An 18,071-nucleotide genomic window follows, 5' to 3' on the forward strand; every position below is an offset into this window, starting at 1 on the left:
GGACTTGTGGATCTGGACCTAAACTTAGATTTAGGGACCCAATTAGGAAATTAGGACTATAACTCTATGTAATTGGGATTTAAACTAAATATTGGCATTCATTTGTTCTAATATGAGGTAACTTACCTTGGTCATATCGTCTTTGGATCCAAAGTCTGGGCTGATCTAAAAAAGATTGAGGCCATAAAAGTTTGGCCCCTACCGCAAACCATTCAAGCACTTCACATGTTTCATTTCGTGAGAGATTATGATCTAATAGCTCAACCCTGACCTCCCTCTTAAAGGACAGTTTTGTGTGGTTCAAAAAGGTAACTATTGCTTTTAAGAGGTTGAAAGAAGTGGTGTGTCGAGCCCCAGTTCTTTCCTTGCCAAATTTCTTCAAGGTATTTGTTGTGGAGACCGATGCATGTGACAATGGGGTTGGTGTTCTCCTCTCACAGGAGAAACACCACACTGTTTTTATGAGCAAGACATTGCCAAACAGGAGTCGACCCTTGTATACCTATGACAAGGAGATGTTGGCCACCATATTAGTTGTGGAAAAGTGGTGCCCGTACCTCTTGGGGTCAAAGTTTATGATTCGTACCAACCACCAAAGCGTAAAGTACATTATGGGGCAGTGTGTCAGAGATGAGTTGCAAAACTTATGGGATATGACTTCGAAATCCAGTACATGAAGGGCAAGGAAATTTTTGCAGCCAATGACCTATCCAGACAGTTCGAGGAGTCTTCAGGTTTACACCTTCTCACCACTATTAATTGTTCGATTTGGAACCAAACATGTGCAGCCCAGAAGGACCATAATGTTATACAACAGATGGTGAGAGAGTTGATTTCAAATTCAAAGAGTCACCATAACCACACGGTTAGAGGTGGGGACCTGTTCTATAAATGACGTATCTATATTCCGCTTGAGAGCGATGTACTCTGGAGTCTTCTGCATAAAGTGCATAATACTCCTTATGTTGGACATAGAGGAGTGTCCAAGACATACCAACAACTGAAGGCATTGTTTTATTGGTTGGGTATGAAGGGCTATGCCTGCAAGTATGTATAGAAGTGTTTGGTAAGTGTTTGGTATGTTAGTCGAACAAATACAAGGTTATCAAATCGCCTGAGTTGTTAAGACTATTGCCTATTCTTGAGCATGCCTTATAGGACATATCCATGGATTTCGTGGAAGCTCTACCAACGTGTGAGAAGAAGAATGTGATTATGACAGTAGTGGATCATTTTTTGAAACACACACTTTATCCCAATGCCCAAAGAGTATTTTGCTGAGTTGGTCGCACACCAATTTGTGAGTAATGTGGTTAAGCTCCACGGTTTGCCTAGGAGCATTGTCAGTGACCGAGACGTATCTCCAGTGTTTTGTAGGGGACCACCCCAATAAATGACTCTGGTTTCTTCTCTGGGAGGAATATACATACAACATGAGTCAATATTCAACCATTAATATGACTCTTTTTGAGGCACTGTACAAGTTTTCACCATCGTTGGTGATGACTTAATTATGAGCACAGGAGTGTTGCATGTTTTGAAGTTGATCAAGGTATGAGAACATGTGATGAGATTCTCATTACTTTGAGACAAAATATTGTCAAGGCCCAACAACGTATGAAACAAATCTATGATATGGGTCGTACAGACAAGACATTTCAGGTAGGAGATTGAGTTTGGTTAAAGAGAAAGCCCAGAGGCCAAAAGACCCTCTTTGCCTAGAACTACCACAAGTTTCTGCTGAAGTATATCAATTTGTATCATATAGAGAAGCGGGTTGAAAAGCTAGCCTATCGCCTAGCCCTGCCCAGTGAGGTAAGGATACCCCGTGTCCGACCTTAAGTCATTTTGTGTTGAGCCACCTGTAGTAGTAGAAGCTCCCCATGATGAGGGTCGAGATCCTTAACCCACTGGTATTTTGAACAACAATAGACTCCACAAGTATGATCGTATGATGCAAAAACATTTTGTAGAGTAGGACAACAAAGGTAAAGAGACTACTACATGGGAATGGGAGTTTTATCTGAAGAAGATATTTCTAGACTTTGGACCTTGGGGACAAGATACATCGGAGTGTGGTGGATTTATTACGGTCTAGAATATGATAGTAGATCTAGATCCAGTGCCTAGGATCTAGACGTTACTTTTAGAGGATAATGGGGGTTGACCAACACAGTATGGGTCCCATGATAATGACGTGATAACTGACATAGCTTCTCTAATTATTGACAAGTTAAAGATCCAGAGTCCCCGTTAAGAGCAGAAGAAATAAGACACATGTCAAGCCTAGAGACCAAGTCAATTAAAGAATGGGGTCCATGTAAGGGGGTGTGCCATGCTAGAGAGTCCTATCGGACATTCCCTAGTTCTAGAAGTTAATTAGTGGTAATTAGTTAAATAATTAAATCTTCTTTTTAGTTGATTTGTTCTTGTGAGAAATCTTTGTCTAAAAAGTCATAATTTAGTTGGTTTCTTTATGCAAGTAGGGTGCAACCCAAGCTCCATCTTTATAAGGTGATCTTGGGGAGCCGTATAAATCATTGATTAATGAATTGAGTTTTCTAAGAAGGTCTAGTCGTCCCCCTCTCTCTTTCTCTCTTCTCTCCTTATTTTTCTATGGTGTCCCTACCCTCTGACGCCTTTTTTTCTCTCTCTTGGATGTCCCTACCTCTTTGATGTCTTTTTCTCTTCTCTTTTTCTTATATCACCTGACACTACAGTATGGTGGTAGATCGAACTTGAGCATAAAGGCCTAATTTATAAGTAAACTGAATTCTACTTACATAGCATTGTCAAGTGGCTTGGATGGGCCTCAAATCACAATTTCTATAACTAGGTTCTGATACCAAAGTTTTAATTTTATCCAAAAATATAATAAAAAAAATTTGTAAAACAAACACAATGAAAATATTAAATCTAGGTAGGTTAAAATCTTGGGCAGGTTACAAGTGTTCACATCAGACATAAGCATTCAACCATTTGAATTAAATGTCACTCAACATATAAATTAAAAATAAAATGTTTACATTGAGTTTTGTCAAAATCAATTTAAGTAATGTTCAACTAATAAACCAGTCACTCAGAAAATGTGGAAACCATGGCACCATTTGTAGCATCTTGCAACCGCTCAAGCTTGCTCATTCATGACCTGTAAAATTGGTAGTATATGTGGGTCAGACTTCACAAGTCTCAGTAGAAAACAGATATTTAAGACATGTAAACAAAGTGTCAACATAAATGAGCATACATCATTTGAAAATGATATTATATGTATTTAAAGCATGTGTAAATAAACTCATGAAATATCACAAAACCATTCATTAAGCATTCACAACCATCTGGAAGTTACACACAGAATATAACTCAGTGCATGTAAAGTTTAACATGGAATTAACATGATCTAAACATGCTTCAATAACAATTTCACTAAAGTAAAGCTGCTCAAGTAAAGATTTATATTTTTCTTGTTTAACCCCCTATGGGTACACACAGTTTGCTTACATCGAGACAAATGAGATAACTCAGGGGTTTGTTATGCTATATGTTTTAATACCTCGAATGACTATATGAATCTTATTCCAAAAATGGTGATATAAAGAATGAGAGAAAATCCTAGAGGCCAAAAATAAATATGATGCATCTTACTTCTGTAGAAGACATATGACATACCACCTAGGACAAATTGACAGTCTATTCTCCTAACTCTGTGGGTGGGAGACCAATCAAAATATTATGGCTCGTAGCATAAAACAATAGCCCAATAAAGTTTGTACCATCTACCCTCTCTAAGGTAGCCCAAGACTGAATGAGTTATCAAATATTTTTAAGTTATCGTATTACTTTTCGGTGTTACCTCATAGGTACCTGCCTCATATGGAGGTTGATGGCATGGGTCATCGGGGGGTCTCTCTTTCAGGTTGGGAACAACAATGGAAGTGTCGACAAAGTGGTGTTGGGTTATCCAACATCTGCTACAGGGAGATGGGGGAAGGGGGAAAGTAATGGAAACTACTTCCAATGTGGTATAAGGGCTTTCGATAGGGGTTGTCTTTGTCAAGGTTTCCTCCGATGTGTGGTAAGGAGAAGGGACGAGGGAGCAGTAGCTTGAGGGCATGGTAGAGGTCGTTGGCATAGAGGGAGGTGGTGTAGGCACAAAGGGTGCCAGAGGGGAGGGTGAAGGATAGGGGTTGTTGGTAGGGTTGACAATAGTCTGGAAGATCCCTCATAGTGGTACGTCATCCTGGCGGAGGGTGCAACAAATGTAGCGATCACCAACAGGAGGTCGATCGAAGGCCAAGGAGGGACATTCGTGTGGAGGCTCGATGATTGAAAGATCGTGGAGGTCAGCTATAATAAGCCCATGAGATGCCTTGAGGTGAGTGTAGGCCATGCCTCGTCGGCTTCCTCGATCGCCAGAACGTCCACGTCTAGAACATCCGATTGACTCAACCGAGATATTGGTGATGGCATCACTGGTCGGGCCATAGCACATGTCAAAGAATTAAGTACGAGACCTTATCTGAAACTGGATTGCCCCAACCATTGCCAATTTCTACACATGTGTGAGGAGAAAATATATGGATTTCATAGGTCTCCCAAAAGTGAATAGTAAAACAATTATTTTTATGATGGTGGATTGACTCATAAAATATAGGTATTTCATCCCTTTTCTACCAAATAGGTTTAAAAAAAACAAACAAGGTTTTTGAATCAGATTTGTGAAAATGTAGGTGGTTAGCCTGCAAGTTGAACGTCTTTCCTCCTCAAGTGGTGAGGGTTAAGCTCCAACAAGATCATGGCTCCTCAGATTGGATCTTCATGTATTCGAGATATGCATACCTTCCAATGAACTCAGAAAAATGAAACACAAATCTCTAGTGATGTTGGACACCACGGAAACTTGAGAAAATCATGAAAAACATAAAAAAATACAAGACATAACATAAACCAATCTAAAACAATAAAATAAATGAAAATGGGAGAGAGAGTTGTCACCATGGGCTTGGGTAGCCCTGCTAGATGGTTTTGGTGACCGTGGGATAAATCCACCAGAGATTCCCCTAGTGGGTAAAGACTAGGGACCTAAGATAGGATCAGGTAGGCTCATGTAGAGTTGGGATGTCTAGGTTAGGCAGCAATGTCCTCACTCTGGTCTAGGCTCTATTTAAATCTATCTATCTATCTCTTGAAATAGGCGATAGGCCTTTATTTGAAGAGTTTGAGGTGAATCCTAGACTTTGGATCTCATATTCAGGATTTCATTTTTATAAATTTTGGATCTAGATATCCATATCTAGTTGTTGCACATCAATTGCGATCAGATTGCTTGGCTGAACTATATGTCAAACTCTGATTGGCCAAGTTGTAATGCTTATCTTAAAGGGCTTTTGGTAAATGGGTAAAACTTGTTTTTTCAAGCTAGGTGAGCATGTTTTGGTTTAAGGAAGGTTCAATCTAGAATTTTGATGGTTTTGGTAAGTGGGATAAGCCTTATCCTTATTTTCACATGCATCATGCTAAAATGGATAAATTTTTTGCTTAACAACAAATCAAAAAGTAGTCTATCGATAAGTCAAATTTACTAGATGACAAGTCAGGACTTTTTACCCCTATCTGACGATAATTCATTTTGTCTAATGACAAGTCATAGGACTCTAATGACAAGTCAAAGTTGGGTCTAACATCAAGTCAAAATTTCTAACTTATCGTCAGACAATGTCTAAAGATAGGTCAAATTTTCTGACTTATCGTTAGATAAAAATGACCCTAACTACACTGATAGGCTGAATTGTTGTAGCCATAACCCCTAAACCATGCATCCTTTTAAAGTTCGATTTTGTGAATTCAAAAGATAACATCCTCTAAGTTAATCATCTTTTCTATAAAAAAGCAAATTCAACATATTTAGAGGCCAACATCATATTCAAAGTGGATCCTTACTTGAAAACAGGTTTTTCAGGTTAACAAATCTACTTGTTTTGGTTATAACTTTGTGTTCTGGTGTTGAAATGACATAGTTTTTGTTATGTTTGAAAGGTAGGACTTTTTAGTTTAAGTGTCTTATGGACAAGAATCTTGAGGATGTTGTTTTATAAGCCAAAAGTGCAGTAAAAATTGAGAGTATGCCAAAAAGACTTAGGGCAACAGAATTTTAAAAATTAACCTTTGGCACAAAACAACTAGGTCAAAATTGGGGTGCCTACAGATTTTTCCTCTTTGTTATCGAGCATGCGAAACTCAGTTGATGAAAAAGTAGACACATTGATTTTGAATAAAGATAAGATTGACTCAAAAATCAAATCTATTTCTAAAAGGTCTTTTGAAAAAGATGAAGATGAAGATGAAGACTAAAGTGCGAATTTATAGCTTAGTATGCAACTTAACACAAGAGTTTCTCTGTGATGCCTTTCTATATAGGCAAAGAGGTCTTGTCTAAGTGATACTGTAATACTTATGATTTTTTTTTATAATTAATAAATAGAAAAAATATGAATTTATATTTAATTTAGATGAAATTTAAGAATTTAATTAAGGCCAACTTGAAATTGAATTTACATGTTAAATAGAATCATAATTGAATTAGGGTTTGAAATTGAATTTTAATTCAAAGTTAATTTGGATTTCATTTAATTTGAATGTAAATTTGGATTTGGATTTTTAGAAGTCAAATATGGATATAGATTAAATATGAGTTTACCTAAATTAATTTGGATCTATATTTTACTTGATATCCAATATAGAAATCCATTATAATTTAAATAAGAAATTAAAATGGAATGGAACTTAACATTTAATTAGAGTTAATAAAAATGTAGGAGTTCAATAGGGTGAGATGTCCCCCCCTATGTGATCCTATTCTACTCGGCACATCCTCTACTTTATTAATTTTAAAAATCCCCATGAAAATATCTATTTTGAAAAAAAAGTCAAAAAGAGAAAAAATACTAAGTTTCCTAAATTGAAAACAATGCAAATTAACAATGGACTTGGGAGTTTAATTCTTGTGATTTGATTAAATAGGAAAGAGGCTGACCTAAGGAGGGACATCCCTTTCTAGTGGGTCCTCCTTATGTGGCTGGAACTCTTATAGGGATAATAATAATAATAATATCTTTATTCAAAACAATTAGTATCCTTATATGAACTTCAAATTAAGTTATTTAATTAAGAAGACAAATTAATTAGTTAGGTATGTTAGAATATATTAAGAGGGGTCCCCTAGATAGACGTCTGACCTGTCCCTATATTCTTAATTAAAATAAGAAAAAAGATTTAAAAAAAAAAGTAGTAAGTTAGAGAGTCCCTCTAATGTTTTTAGAAAAAATATATAATATATAAGTGGGTTTAGAAACCCAACCTCTTTCACACGATTTTAGCTGGACCCTAGGCCTTTGGATTTTGAGAATAGGAAATCCTCATAGTTTCTTATTCCTTTGGCCTTGGTGCCAAATAACTTATAAATAAAGAGGAGCTCACGCCCTTCCTTATTTTCCTCTCTCTCTCTCTCCACAAATTAGATCTCCTCTTACCTCTCCTTCTTCCCCAATTGCTAGAGACCTCCATTGGAGGTGGTGGTGTGTTGATAAGAGGAGGGTCAACCCTTCGGTTTGTCTATCCCATTTGACTTACGTACATGCATATTTCGAATTTCAGCTTTGGTTTCGATGATTTGAGGTTGGAGATTCTTAAACTCATATGTGTAGATTAAGATCATCATGCATGAGAATACTAAAGGGTTCAAGACTGATATTTTGAAGTTTACATTAGTCATAACCTTATTATGACTGATACAAATTTTGGGGATACAAGAACCAAAAATTATTTTTTAATAAAACACTATATTTCAGTAAAAATAAAAGATTTCTTAAAAATAATTTCGGGAAATTTGATACATATAGGTAACAGTCATAAATCTCTATTGGATCTGACCCGTATTAGTCCTTAATGAAGTTAGGACTGATCTGTTTATGGCTTGGAAAAAAAAAACTTTTCCTAATAGACCCTCAAAATTGGCTATTTCATAAATTTGTTTTCAAAATCAATTTTTGAAGGATTAATCCAAACATGGATCAGTCATAGGTATTTTATTAGAACTGGCAAAAGAACACAACAATAACAAGAGGAATGACACTGAAAATGTGCAAGGTAAACCCAAATAATAAGCACAAAGATGGAGCCCTTTAGCCCCAAGAATGACAAATTATTGATGAATTAGTCTTGCATCAGGTCATCAACATTGTTCTACTTATTGAGATTTTAAGTCAAAGCCTCTTTGTCTAAAGCCATTTGCAGTCCTGCAATCAAAATGCTATACCACATAATGAAAAAGTAGCAATCTGATCATGTAAAATTGGATGGCACTTTAGAACTGCATAAAGTTCAATTTTCTCATGCAAACTTGAGTCCCTTCTCGATAGATGCTTTGAGCTCAGGCTTAAGGCTTTCGAGACCTTGTTTCTCATAACCAGACAATGGTCCCAACTCAAGCACTTCTTCGACCCAATTTTTCCCAATCCTTACTTGTAGAATGCAACATACCATAAAAATCAATACAATTTTCATGCTTTATAAGGGATTCAGAAAGTACCAAAATTCAATACGTTGAACAAATAGTTTAAAATAAAATAAAAATAGTGATACAAAATTATAAACCGCAAAATTCTCAACATTGTCAATAAACAAAACTTCCATGTACTCGACCAACCGCACCAGACAGACACTTAGAAAAATAATCCAGAACTAGCAACAACTGTGAATTCAATTTAAGAGATGCAAACTAGTAAACACATGCAAAGTTTGCATGCCACTAACATGTCCACAAAAACCAAAAGGCACAACATATCACTGTAAAATTAAGGTTGTGAATGAAGGTGGTTGACACACTACATGGTATCCATTAACCATGTAGCATCTATAAACTATGTAGCACTTTTGTGCTTGTAACAACAATCAAATGAGTGAACTTATTAAGATATAATACTAGCCTCACCTTAGTGATTGTGTGGTGTGTGCATGCACACATGGGTGTGTGTGAAGTTATTCACAATCGTTGCCATTTGTGAATGTTAACACATACAACACATATATTTATGCCTAATTTTTTTTAAATGATGTAATTAAATGCATAATTGCCTCCAATCATGGGTGATCTAATAATTTGATAAAGAACTATGTGACTGCATTAAAAAAACACAACTAAATAAATATGCCATTTATTCTTCAAAAATATATAAAAGATGATGCATAAACAAGCAAGTCATTTTTAAATTTGTTATAGGTACAAAAACGTGGTGAACATGCTATGCCTAAGATGGATGTGAATGTTGAAACTCAAACATGCACAAGGTTGGAACTAGATGGGGCCTGACCTTCAGGTAAACAGAGGATCAAATATCCTTGGAGCTGAGATGCCTAAAACAACTTACATCCACGATTTTCTGGTCTAAATGGGAGGTGGGTGTGTCAGACCAATCATATTGTAAAGTGTAAACTTTTCTCATAATGATCTTTGTATGCCTTCAATGATTAGAAATCCCACTGCAAATGTATGCACACAACCAACTTACCAAAATTGATACATGACAAACATATATATTTATAGCTTAAATTGATAACAATCTCAGTCCTTGACAAAGCAAGGGCTAATGGATTTCATGATTTAAAAAAAAATTATAAAAATAAATAGGTTAATTCAAAAAGGCAGTTTTATGAAAACTCAAGAGTTCCCAAAAATACAACAACAAACAACAACAACAACTACGCCTTCATCCCAAAACAATTGGGGTCAGCGATATGAACCAAAAAAGAAATTCATTTTGGGTCTTCCACATGAATCCTTTTCCTCCAATCATTTCTATCCAATGCCATGTCCTCGGTGAGGTTCAAAGCATTCATATCTTTTCCTATCATCTCCATCCAAGTCTTCCTAGGCCTACCTCGACCTCTTTTAACTAATATATTTTCCCATTTCTCCAACTTTCTAACTGGAGCATCATTAGGCCTTCACCGAATATGTCCAAACCACCGTAAACTATTCTCTCGCATCTTATTTTCAATGGGTGCAACACCTACCTTCTTACGTATCTCCTTGTTCCGAATCTTATCTTTTATTGTATTTCCACACATCCATCTAAGCATCCGCATCTCAGCTACACTCATTTTTTGAATATGATGTCTCTTGGCAGCCCAACATTCCGTACCATATAGTAAAGCGGGTCTAATAGTCGTCCTATAAAACTTTCCCTTCAATCGCAATGGCATTCTACGATCGCACAACACTCCAGTTGCACTTTTCCATTTCATCCACCCAACCTTTATCCTATGATTTACATCTCCATCAATTTCTCCATACTTTTGAATGATGGATCCCAATTATTTGAAATAATCATTCACTGGTATTTCTTGCTCACCAAGCTTCACTACACTCCCATCACTACTTCATTGCTTACTAAACCGACATTCCATATATTCAGTCTTACTCTTACTCAACTTAAAACCTCTAGCTTCCAATGTCTGTCTCCATAATTCTAACTTAGCATTAACCCCAGCTCTAGACTCATCAATCAAAACAATATCATCAGCAAACAACATACACCACGGTACATTTTCTTGAATTGATCTCCTAAGCTCATCCATCACTATCGCAAATAGGAAAGGGCTTAAAGCAGATCCTTGATGTAACCCAACCGTTATCGGAAAATTGGTTGTCACCCCTCCATAAGTGCGGACATTGGTTGCTACTCCTTCATACATATCTTTAATTATACTAATGTACTTGAGAAAAACACCTTTCTTCATCATTGTCCACCAGGGAACGTCCCTAGGTACTCTATCGTATGCCTTCTCTAAATCAATAAAAACCATATGCAAATCTTTGTTCCTCTCTCTATATCTTTCAATAAGTTGTCTAAGAAGATGTATAGCTTCTATAGTTGATCTTCCAGGCATAAAACCAAATTGATTCTCCGATATCATGACAACCTTCCTCAACCTAGACTCAATCACCCTCTCCCAAAGTTTCATAGTATGACTCATGAGTTTTATACCACGATAGTTTGTGCAATCTTGTATATCACCCTTATTCTTATATAAAGGCACCAAAGTACTCTCCCTCCACTCATTAGGCATCTTATTTGTTCGCCAAATCAAGTTAAAAAGATTTGTCAACCATTCTAAACCTTTCTCTCCCAAGCATTTCCAAGCCTCGATAGGTATACCATCTCGACCAACTGCCCTTATTGATTTCATTTTCTTCAAAGCCTCTGCAATTTCTTTCTTTTGAATCTTGCACATGAAGTCACGATTTATCTCATGAAAAGGAATGGAGAAGTCTCCAAGATCTTGAGCATGACTATCATTAAATAGCTTATCAAAATAATCTTTCCATCTCTCCTTAATCTTCTCATCCTTGACTAAAACCCTTTGTGTTTCATCTTTAATACATCTAACCATACCCAAATCCCTCGATTTCCTATCTCTCATCTTTGCAAGCCTATAAATATCCTTCTCGCCTTCTTTGGTATCCAACTTGTCATAAACCTCCTTATATACCTTAGCCCTCGCGTTTCGAACTACTTTTTTAGCTTCCTTCTTTGCTATCATATACTTCTCCAAATTCTCATTATCACGACTCTTACTTAGATTTCTATAACACTCTCTTTTAACCTTAATAGCTAATTTGACATCCTCGTTCCACCATGATGTATCCTTACCTAGTGGTGCACCGCCTTTAGACTCACCCAATACCTCCTTAGCCACTTTTCTCATGCCACCCGCTATCTTATTCCACATTGATTCTGAATCCTCCTCGAGACACCAATCAGCTTCCTTAACTACCTGTTCTACAAACATTCCTTGTTTAGCTCCTTTCAGTGCCCACCACTTAATTCTAGGATCTATCCTATGTCTATCTCTTTTGCGGCATTGTCTAATTCTAAGATCTAAAATTAAGACTCTATGTTGTGTAGCTACACTTTCTCCCGGTATAACCTTACAATCGATGCAACAACCCCTATCTCTCTTTCTAAGTAGGAAAAAATCTATCTGACTCGTATTAACCCCACTTTTAAATGTTACTAGGTGAGACTCCCTCTTCCTAAACCAAGTGTTTGCTAAGATCATATCATAGGACAAACAAAAATCTAAAATCCTTTCTCCACTTTCATTTCTTTCTCCTATACCATAGCCTCCATGGATACTCTCAAATTCATCCCTACTAATGCCTACATGTCCATTAAGGTCACCGCCGATGAAAAGCTTTTCTCCATAAGATATCCCTTGTACTACTCCATCTAAATCTTCCCAAAATTGATGCTTAATGGAATCATCTAAACCTACTTGAGGTGCATAAACACTAATAATATTAATAATATCTGTACCTAATACTAATTTAATAAGTAAAATTCTATCACCCTTCCTACGGACCTCAACTACATTATCTATAAACTGACGTCTCATAACAATCCTTACTCCATTCCTATTCCTATTTATTCTTGTATACCAAATCTTATATCCCCAAGGTTCTATCACTTTTGCTTTCTCACCTACCCATTTGGTCTCTTGTAGACATAAAATATCAATCTTTCTCCTACACATAACATCTACTAACTCTACCAACTTACCAGTTAAAGACCCTATGTTCCAAGTGGCTAACCTAATTTTATGGTCTTGGACTAACTTCTTTACCCCCACCCGTCCAACAAAGTGAGGGAACCCTTGCCTATTTGACACCACACCCGGGCGCCGGTGTGACGCGTCGCTTCTGGGCGATGACCTAGCAACCCTTGCCCATTTATCACTGCCTCCGGGCCTAGAGAGTACAACGCGTCGCTCAGTAGTGAACGCCCCAACAAAAATGTTTCAGGAAAATGGATTTAGGAATGGATCAGGTGTAAAACCCCAGACGAATGGGCTCATGTCAAACCGTAACAACATGGGTATTGATCAAATTCATGGTTTGAAGAAATCAGTTTTTGAAAATAAATAAATAAGAAAAAAATGCCTATAAGGAATCACTACGTTCTTGGAATTTGTTTGTTTTAATTTCTGATATCAGCATGTGTATTGTGTGGTATGTTCAATTTGAAACTTATAATTAAGTCTTCAAATATGTTGAGATATTGATTGATATGCATTTACAATTAAAAACCTATTTTTTTGGTTAAATGTGCGAATATAGGTTAATTGGGTAATGTAGGGACTAAAGGGCTCATATTTTTAGTTACACCATGATTATGTGATATTTATTTATAATTGTATCATATGTGATATTGTAAATTTTATGCATGTGAGTTGTATCATTTTCGTTGTTCGTTTAGCATGCATTTAAAAATTTTGAACTAAGTATTCAGAACCAGATTCGTGTTTGGGATGTAACTAATTTTTGTATTAGACTCATAACTCCCAAACTATGAACTCGAAGGCTGCCAAATTTCTTGTGAGTCTTTTACTTATGTAGAAGAAGTCCCAAAACAAAAATGGGCCCTGGAGGTGGCAGGTTTGAGAGCTATGCCCATAGCAAATCAAGAACACAAATCTGGTCGGTTTTGTAGGACTGTTTTAGACAACTCTCAATGTCTGATTTATAATTCTTAGTATATGTGGAATATGGGGATGAATTTTTTTTACTTGTCATATCACACGTGGTATGACAAGTGATAAAATATATGGAGTTTATCTTTGTACTTGAAATTTCCAGAATTCCACATAAGTTCTATAATTTTTTGTAAATTACAGAAATTAGGTTCAATAAAAATTCTGAGATATGTATGTTGTCAGAATTTTTGAGGAATTTTTTACACTGAATTTTGAAACAAGGTTTTGGCATCTGAAAGCTAACATGTGTGGCTATTTATGATAAACATTTTGGATTTTTCTAGTGTTTGATTAGAGCACAAGAAACAAACCTTTCTGGCATTCTAGTGTCGAGAACAAGTTCAGTCGTGTGCAGTTTGGAACCGAACACCTCTCAGTAAATCATTTATAATTCCCAAACTGTGAGCAGTTTTTATGAATAGTTTGTGTGGTTTGAAAGATGACAGAAAAAGAGTACATCTGACAAAAAATTGGGACAAAAAACAGTCTTTATTTTGCAGGATAATTGCTGTAACAACAACGTATTTCCAACTTAACTAAACCCATAACTGGGAACGAGCCAGTTGGTTGTATGAATTATATGCTTCTGAATACGATATATTGAATACCTTTACGAATGCTGACATGTTATTTATAGTGGGATATACAAATGAATGTGATAACATTTTGTTGATGCACATCCTGAAGTTTTGACAATATATATTATAAGATATTTAGTTAATGCATGACCATGACCAATGCCAATGACTACCACTGAAATGTGCGAATGTATGTCACTGAATTATGTAATGCATGACTGCTAATGTGTGGTATGTGATTTGAATGCATGATATGAGTTATATTCAATAACATAAATTTTTGATAAGTCAATGCATAATATAAAATATACGAATGAATGTAAATGTTTTATGATGTATATGCTTGGCATGTATGTTAAAAAGGCATTAATAGCATGCATCGGTAAATGAAGGCACGCAACCTCGAGATAGGTTAACTATGTTTGTGCATGAAAGACAATAGTATTAATATAATAAAATGATCAAGTGTGAACATTAATTCTATTGATGCTTATAATGAGAGGGTAAGCGATACTTCTAACTTCGTGGGACTTTGTTTAAAGCATAGAAGTTAGCATCTTCCCAACCATGGAGATAAGAAAAAATTTCACAGTAGTCATGGGGTGACAGGTATGTAACTCATGAGTGAAGTCTGATATATCAGGATAGAGGTGTTAGAAGCTCTCTCTCGATAAGGTCGTCCCTTACTCAAGACTAGTGACTGATGCCTGGCCAGAGTAAAGCCACAACTTGTTTTAATATACCGCTTCCTTAGACATTGCCTTGATCTAGGTAAAGTATGTGTTAGTACCCACATAGAAAAGAATCAAAACAATAATTGTATGTGCACTAGTTTAGACATTGCATGCATCACATAAGAAAGAAAACCTAAATAAAGGAAGTTAAAGTCACATATACATTATAGAGCTGCTAATTTCGCATTGGTAAGTACATGCATTATTTAACTGCTCATGTATAATTCTGATAGTTGTTTTGAATCAAATTGTGGTTTGTGTTAGTACTTGAAATCATGTACATCATGTCTAATTGCTTAGTTAATGGTTTGTAGTTGAATGAATGCTTGTATCATGTGTATTTGATTTTGGTTACATGTATTGTGTTTCAATATTTCTTATTGAGACTCGATGAGTTTGACCCCAATTATTACACGTAGGTACCGAATGAGGAACCCTACGATGATAGCATGTTGCGGCAAGTCTAAAGTCAATCTTTTTTCTTTCCTGGACACTCTTTTAAATGAAATATATTTTGTTTATAATGGACTCTAAAGGACCAATACTATTTTTGAGTTGATGGGATTGAATTTATTTTTATATGAATATCAATTACACATTGATTCAGTTGTAAAAGTTAATAGTTCTATAACTCGCCTAATCTGTTTAACTGATCTTATTAGTAAAAAAAAGGGTTTTGTTCAATGCTTATCTTTTCTCGAATCCAGTTTTAAGGGGCTATTAAATGTCGGTGCATGCACAGGCTGACTCTTTAGAGCTTCATTCGACTAAAGCAATACCATAGATAAGATCTCGCATTGAATTACTTATTTATAAAAAAAAAATCATGATTTTTTGAGTTAAAATTTTGGAGTGTTATAGATACTAAGTCAAAAGACTAAACTAGTACCTTGTTTCACACAAGGACCACCCTTGAACTCTGTAGACAAGTACGGATTTCTGTCGAGTGCGGTCGATGGGAAACAAAACAAGTGCCTTGTTGTGTAAGATTACACAAACAATGGATAAATCTTTGAAAATAAAGACTCATTTTGGAAAGGCGATGATGTGAAATACAATATTCTTTTGAAAAGCTTGCAAAAGCCATTTTAACACATGTGACGACGAGATTCAGAAAAGGTCGTGAGGTAATGGGTAAAGAATGCACTCGTTATGGGTTTTCAGACCGTCTCATTTATAGGACAACCTACGAACCTAATGTCCATCTATCTAATAGGATGATCCTACGATAAAGCTGAGTAGGTTTTCTACTATGCCAAATGGGCTCTAACTATGTTACATGCAAGAAAACATGTTATTTTAATACAAAACACATGAGAAAAAGAACGCAAAACATCTCTCAATCGATAGGTTGACAAGATGAACCCTCAACGACAAGTCACTCTTTGATGACAAGTCCCTAATTTCCATATTCTTGTTGCCACAAACTTCTAATTCTAGTCTGACGACAAGCATGGTGACAAACGTTATTTTCGGCAAAATCTTGTTTTTCAAAACCTCATGAGAAATGAAAAAAATTTCATAAATTTTGCATTTTTTGCAAAATCTTGACAATAAAAAAATACAAAAAATATTTTTTTATCAAAAATATTAATAAAAATTATTTAAAAATAAAAATACACAAATTTTTCATGATAGATAACCATTAAAACGTAAATATCATGTTTAAATCGCAGTATTTATGTTTTTTCACAAATCTCGTGAGAAATCGCCATTTTAAACTTTCAGGCAATTTCTCACGATATACGATATTATCGCAAGATTTTCATAAATCTCGCAATATTTGTCACTACCACGACAAGTCTGAAATTTTCAAATTATATTTAATGACAAGTCTGAACTTTCTCATTCTATCGATTCGACAGGTCCAAAACTTGCCTCTTTTCTAACAAGTTGAAAGAAATTTGGCAATTTTCCTCTATAAACCGAGTGTATGATGATATGTAGACCTTATCTAACGACTGATTGTTGTGTCTGATGACATACTTCTTTTTTAACCAAACGCCCTCCTGTCCCAGCCTTTCATGTTGTCAGACTTCTTTCTGCACTTTTGCCCTGTTTTGGTTACTTTACTTTATGATGGCTATCATATCTTGTTCATCAACGCATTGAATTATGGCTGTCATAAATTGTTCATAAGAGAATTCTATTAGTTAAAAAAATAGATTTTAATGTAAAACATGATTTTTGAATGATGAACATAAAAGCAGATGAGCAGATTGATCAAATGAAGTTCACACCTCTGCAAAGTACAGTTTAGTGTGCCAATATTTTCACCTTTTTATGCAGGGATGGCAGTGGACCGATGCGAGGGACAAGGTCTTTACTCCTGTCCCTGTTTCAAAATTTTGCCCTCCATCTCTTCTTTTATTCGGGTATGGGTTTTGATTTTAACCGCCATTCTTGCTTCGATCACCATTTCATGTCCTCCATCCTCGGTCCAAACAGGGCAAGGCGGGGTGGGACCCCATTTCTCTTCGATCCATTGCCATCCCTAAAGAAGGAGGTTGAACTGTCGAAGGGTCAAACGCGACGAAAAGAAGAAGAGCTTATTGGAGAAACGACGACCCTAACGAGGTTGTTTTAGCTTTAGGTTAGAAATTAAAAATATATATAAGGGAGTTATAAAAAAATTTATTAAATCATTAAAGGTATTTTAGCTATTTTACTAACGGGGATCAGAGATGGGGTGGGGCAGGAGAAAGCATAAGTCCATCCCCGCCTCCATTCCCAGTCCAAATGGGATGAGACAGGGGTCTCCATTTCCCCCCGGTCCACTGCCATCCCTATTTTTATGCCCTTACTTTATTAGGATCCATGTAACGCCGAGCATCCGACCCAGATTAACCGGTTTGATACCCATCACTTCAATGGGTCGGATTTACCTTATATTAGGCCCAATTCCGAACCTGACTAGTTGGATTTGGTTAAAAAAATTGAATCCCATTACTAATGGGATTCAAATTTGGTTTAGGATTTGATAATTGAACCCAACAGGTATTTTTCAGATTACGTTTATTTTTTTTGGATTCGGTGTTACTTTTTTCCTATCTAAATTCAAGCCCATGGGCAACATCCAACCCGAATTTGAATCATTTATAGGGCATGGCCTGGCTCGTCAATTGACGGGTCGGGGCAAAAGCCCGATTCAGGCCGGCTTGTTGGA

Source organism: Nuphar pumila, chromosome 1 (genome assembly GCF_984573655.1).
Source record: "Nuphar pumila chromosome 1, dmNupPumi1.hap1.1, whole genome shotgun sequence".
NCBI lineage: Eukaryota > Viridiplantae > Streptophyta > Magnoliopsida > Nymphaeales > Nymphaeaceae > Nuphar > Nuphar pumila.